Here is a 5,737-nt window from a genome sequence, read left to right on the forward strand (position 1 = left end):
GTCTCACCCTTTGTGAACCCCCTGTCAGGGCCCCCCGCTCACTTATAGCCCTGACTTATTCACTTTCCTTTCTCTTGGCCTAAGTTGGCCCACCCTTCACAGAAGCTTTTCTTGACCAGGCCTCAGCCCTCAAACCAGACAGGAGAAGCTCTGAGCTTCACCAAAGTGCAAAGACCCTTCCCCAAATAACCAGGCCCAACCTCCTGACCCCTTTTCTTCTGGGCGTCCTGCTCCTCCACTGCCACAGCAGGCTGTGGGCCTCCAGGAGGGTAGCAGGGGCTGCTTCCCGGCCCCCTCACTCCTCTTCTCCGGCTCCCTCCATCCCCGGATTCTAGGCATCAATTCTTATGAAAACAAATTGCACTGCTGCCCCCACTGGGGGGAAGGGATCTGAAGAAACCCACCTGTTATGAGGTAGCTGGCTATTCTCCTTGAGAGGTGCTATCACATCAAGAGCTTTGGCTGGAAATCCAGGCATTCATCAGTGGCAGTGGGTAGATCAGTCTCGAAGAGGAGAAGCTTGTGCTGTTGGGCCCAGGTACATGGACTTGACCTTTGTTACTATGGCATTCAGGGGACTTTTGAATGCTCTGTGGTAGATTCTCTCTGGTGAGAATTAAGATGAGACCCAAAGATCTTATACACTGTGCCCACCACCATGGACACAAATGCCTCATCTCCTAACTTCCTTGACTGTCATCTTCTGATCTTGCTCCTGTCAGGCTTCTGCCCACTTGGCCAAGCCGCTCATCGCTGCCAGCAGTCTATGCTTAACCCCATCTAGGCCATCTCGGCCTCCATGCACATTAAGTGATCCATGTATCCCACAAAGAGGATTTCCTTTTTCACTGTCCCAGTCAGCCCTGGGTGGGGTTACCGTGAGAGGGCTTCATTTTCGGTTAGCACTGTCACACTGAGTTTCTCCATCTATGAACAATGTCCAAGTTCTTTCCTCCTTGGTCAGTTGGTCTAAGAATCCTAACACCCCCACCCCCCAACACCGCAATTAGGCTACAAGTACAAGCTGAGGAGGAAGCAACAGTACAACAGAGGCATGGGAGTCAGGGCCACCAGTCCAGGTGACTTACTTGTGCCCTCTGTCCCTCTTCACATACAACCCTAAGCCTGTCATTTCTTTTACATGATAGATGCTGCCATGACTGTCCAGTCTGATGATCTGGTGCATGTCATAATGCCCTAGTTTTGGCAGCTCAAGTCACTTAGTCACTTGGTGGCTCATGGCACATGCTCAGTCTCCACTAGGGCCTAGTGGCACATGAAGAATTGCTTTTATTTTTATTTTTTATTGATTTGAGAAAGAGAGAGAGAGAAACATCGACTGGTCTCCCCCTGAACGCACCCCATCTGGAGACCAAACTTACAACCTGGGCACGTGCCCTGACCAGGAATCTAACCCACCAACTTTCAGTGTATGGGATGACACTCCAACCAACTGAGCCACACTGACGAGGTTAAGAATTGCTTTTCAAATGGCAAGTGAATCTCTGCTGCAGAAAGCATGACTATACCCCAGCACTCAGGTGTCTATGCTGTGATTTTCCTACTGGGGTTTTCTAAGCACTCCATACAAGCATTCTATCTACCGTGGCTAATGCTAGCACTATTGCATGTGCTGAGTCTATGACCCAAGTGGCATGCAGCCCACCCCAAAGCCTGGACCTGCTGCAGAGCCTCCTAAAAACAAACATGATTAAAGTGACCCAATCAAGGACAAGCAGTATTCCCAAGTTGTCAGTGCAGCCTCCAAATTGAAAGCAGCATGCCAGGTACAGCATCTTTGACTTGGGAGTAGGAGGTACAAGAAAAAAAAGTTGTCCTTTACAACTGGTTGGGACTGTCCTGGCATGCCCACACCCTGGGCCCCTTATTAATGGGCAGGATGCCAGCCCACTCACCTCTAGTGATGGAGTCCTTATCACTGTGTCCAGTGAATGGCCAGCTCCACAGTCCCATCGTGAGGTTCTGCTTTCTAGGCTCACCTCCGGAACCAAGCAGGTTAGCTTGGATTTTACCTGCCAGAAAGCAGAGGCTGAGACCAGGGCTGCCATGCAGGTGATTTATTTTGGGAAATGATCCTGGGAAAGGGGACTGGAGCACTGGGAAGAGTGAAGTAAGGAAGGAGGGAAGGCCAATCCTTCAGTTACTGAGCTTGTTCCAACTGTGGGCAACGAGGGCTGGATGCCCCAGGGACACCACCTTAGTCCCCTGTGGCCCCTGGAATAACCCCCACAGACTTGTTGGCTTAAAACAACAGAAATATATCCTTTCACAGTTGTGTAGGCTAGGAGTCTGAAATCCAGGTATCAATCAGCGGGGCCAGATGCCCTCTGGATGCTCTGGAGAAAAATCCTTCGATGCGTTTTTCAGTCTCTGGTGGCTGATGGCACTCCTTGGCCTGAGGCTGAGTCTCTCTGTGGTCTGTCTTACGCGCACCTTCTCCTATGTGTGTCTGCATCCTCTGCCTCACTCTTAAAAAGACACTTCTTCTTATCCTACACTATAATCCCCTCATCACAATATTTTTAATTTAATCACATCTGCAAAGTCCCTTTATCCAAATAAAATAACACTTATAGGTTTTAGAGATTTGACATGGATATTTTTGGGGGGTTCATTTTTTAGCCTAGCATTGACACCTGAGGGGTTCTGTAGAATACACCTCAAAATTGCCCACTGGAAGGAAGGAGGAGGAGGAGGAGGAGTTCACCTACCACCTCCCAGGCCCCATTAGTCAAGGGTAAACCACTGAGCCTCCAGGCCATCACGAAGCTGACTGCCAGTGGGACCCAGCAGGCACTCCACAGTGGCGTCGGGAACCCTAAGGAGAGTGCGTGGTGGCACTGAGGGGAGGCGCTGTCAGGTTACACTCGCCTGACGCTGGTAGCTGCACCAAGGTTTGGCATAAAAGATGGACTGCAGCCCAGGCAACAAAGGAAAAAATAGACAATGGAGACTCCATCACAATGAAAAACTTCTGTGCATCCAAAGACGCAATCAGCAGAGTGAAAAGGCGACCCCCGAAATGAGAGAAAATATTTACAAATCATGTATCGCACAAGGGGTTAATACCCAGAATATATAAAAAGCTGCAACTCAACAACAAAGAAACAAACAACTGGATGGCATAAGGGACAAAGGACTTGAATAGACATTTCCCAAGAAGATATACAAATGACCAATAAGCACATGAAAATGTGCTGCACATCACTAATTATTGGAGAAATGCAAGTCAATGTCACAATGAGATACCATCTCATACCCATTAAGATGGCTACTGTAAAAACTCCAAAAAATAACCTGTATTGGCAAGGATGTGAAGAAATTGACACCCTTGTGCAGTGTGAGTGGGGACACAAATGGTGGGGGTCACTGGAAAACAGACTCCTCAAAAAATTAAACATAGGATTACCATGTGATCCAGCAACACGTCTGTGTTGTTGAAAGAGGTGTTTGCACAGCATGGTCACCAGAGCACAAGGATGGGAGTAACCCCACGTTCATCGGTGGGTGGAGAGAGAAACAATACGTGGTATACACACACAAGGGAATATCATTCACCCTTAGAACAAAAAGAAATTCTGTCACATGCTACAATATGGATTAACCTTGAGACATTAGGCTAAGGGAAATAACCAGTCACAGAAAGACACATACTGCATGGTTCTATTTCTGTGATGTAGCTAGAGTAGCCAAGTTTACAGACATAAAGTAAAATGGTGGTTGCCAGGGGCGGCGGGGAGGAGGGGTGTGGAGTTGTTAATGGGTGTGGCGTTTCAGCAGTAAACAAGAAAAACGTTCTAGAGATAAATGGTGTTGGTGGTTTCACAGAAGCTGAACACAGTCAAAGCCACTGAGCAAACATTCAAAAATGGTCAGGATGTTAAATTTTATATTATCTGTATTTAACTACCATTTAAGGCATTTAAGTAATTGTTTAAAAGGTGGACTGAAAAGATGTGAGGTGGGGCACAGAGTTGTCTGATGTCTTAACAACAGGTAACCTAAGTTATGGCCTTCTATTTTGTTTCTTAATACTAATAAAATCTTATAGAGACCATATCACACAACTCCTTTGTAGATACACATACACCAAAACCTATAGGGGTTGAACAAAAGTAGACCGAACTTTATATGCATGTCTACCTCTTTTCTATGCAACCCAAATTCCTCCAAGTCACCTGCCACAGTTCTAACTCATTCCGTCTAATATTATTTCACAGTATGGCTATAGCACAGTTTTTCAGCCACCTTTGTTTTGTGGGAAATCAGTGTATTTCCAGTTGTTCAATAGTAACGCACACCTGAAACACACGTGCTTATGCATCATTTTGACGGCCTAGTGTTGACTTCTGTGGAGAAAGGGGCTCAAGGCTAAAAGTCCCAGGACTTTGTGAGACCACATACAGGCCGCCATGCCTCTGGGCTTCGGTGACAAGATGCAAGAACTCACCACAGAGCAGCCTGCAGCCCTGTGGTCTGAAGACAAGGCAGCCCCAGAGCTCAGGGAATGGTGTGGCAAGCGGGGCCATTCTCCCAGAGTGTGCTCTCACACAGCAGTGGAGGCCGGACAGGAGCAGACCTGGAGACTCTAAGAAATCTCTGGGGGAGACTGTGCCCGAGCTTTGAGTTTCCAAAGTCACCCCGTGATAATCTGTGCCATCAGGTCGCTGCAGTGCAGGGACATCAGGATTGAACAGGGGAAGCTCCCACGTTTCCTTCTCAAGGTAACCACAATGCACATTTTTTCTCTGAAAAATTCAAGGGACTTTGCCCTCTTGAAATAATCACAGGGTGTCTACATTTTGCAGAGCAAGCTAGAGGATTATTTAAGCAGCTTTATTTCTCTTCAACAGTAAGAGTAAAATAAATCTGTCAGGAGAGGACACTGGGGGTATAAATGGCAAATGCCAGAATGATAGAGTGGTATGAATAAGCGAGAGAAAATTTGGAGACTGTCCATTTTCCCTCCCTCTTATTGACTCTTAACTCTCCACTTTATTTTTACCCATTAAAATTAAATTCTCCATGAGGAGCTATGTCCAGATGACCCGGCCCGGGGACCACTCCACCCAGGCACATCAATCACCTGGATTTATTCTTATGCTCACAATATACTTAAGTAGCCAGTAGAAGAATGGTTGCGTGGTCACTCTGGGAACGCTGTCTGGTTACTGCTAAGTAATTTACATAAAAATGTCCATGTGTGCTGCTTCCACCTGATTCTACTCTTCTTATGTGTTCAGATATAATCACAACATTGTAGACATCTTTAAAATTCAGAGGGTGGAGAAAAAGACAAGGCAGAGCAAGAGAGAGAAATAATTAATTTCTGAAATGGCCACAGATTTCCTGCCCCACCATCTGCTCTGCGATCTGCTGCCTCCTCCTCCGCTTAAAGCTTGCCTCCAGTCCCCCCGGCTCTGTGATGTGTGCAGGACAAAGTTCAGTCTCTCCTGCCAAGCGCACCCTCCAATCGGATTTCCTGCCAGTCCCACCCCCAAACACAAACTCGCCACGGCCACTCCCCAAGTCTCCTCTCGTTGTGTCCCACCCTGAGCATTTCCTGTGTCTGGGTTTCCACTTGCTGTTCCCCTTGCGATATCTTCTCCGTGCCGGTCAAGGTTCTCCTTCCTTCAGGATCCAGCTCCAGCCCCGCCTCCTCCAAACATGCTTCCAGAAATGCTAGCTCCCCACGGAGACAAACGTTTTTGTTTGT

The sequence above is a fragment of the Molossus molossus genome, unplaced genomic scaffold (assembly GCF_014108415.1).
Source record: "Molossus molossus isolate mMolMol1 unplaced genomic scaffold, mMolMol1.p scaffold_m16_p_11, whole genome shotgun sequence".
Lineage (NCBI taxonomy): Eukaryota > Metazoa > Chordata > Mammalia > Chiroptera > Molossidae > Molossus > Molossus molossus.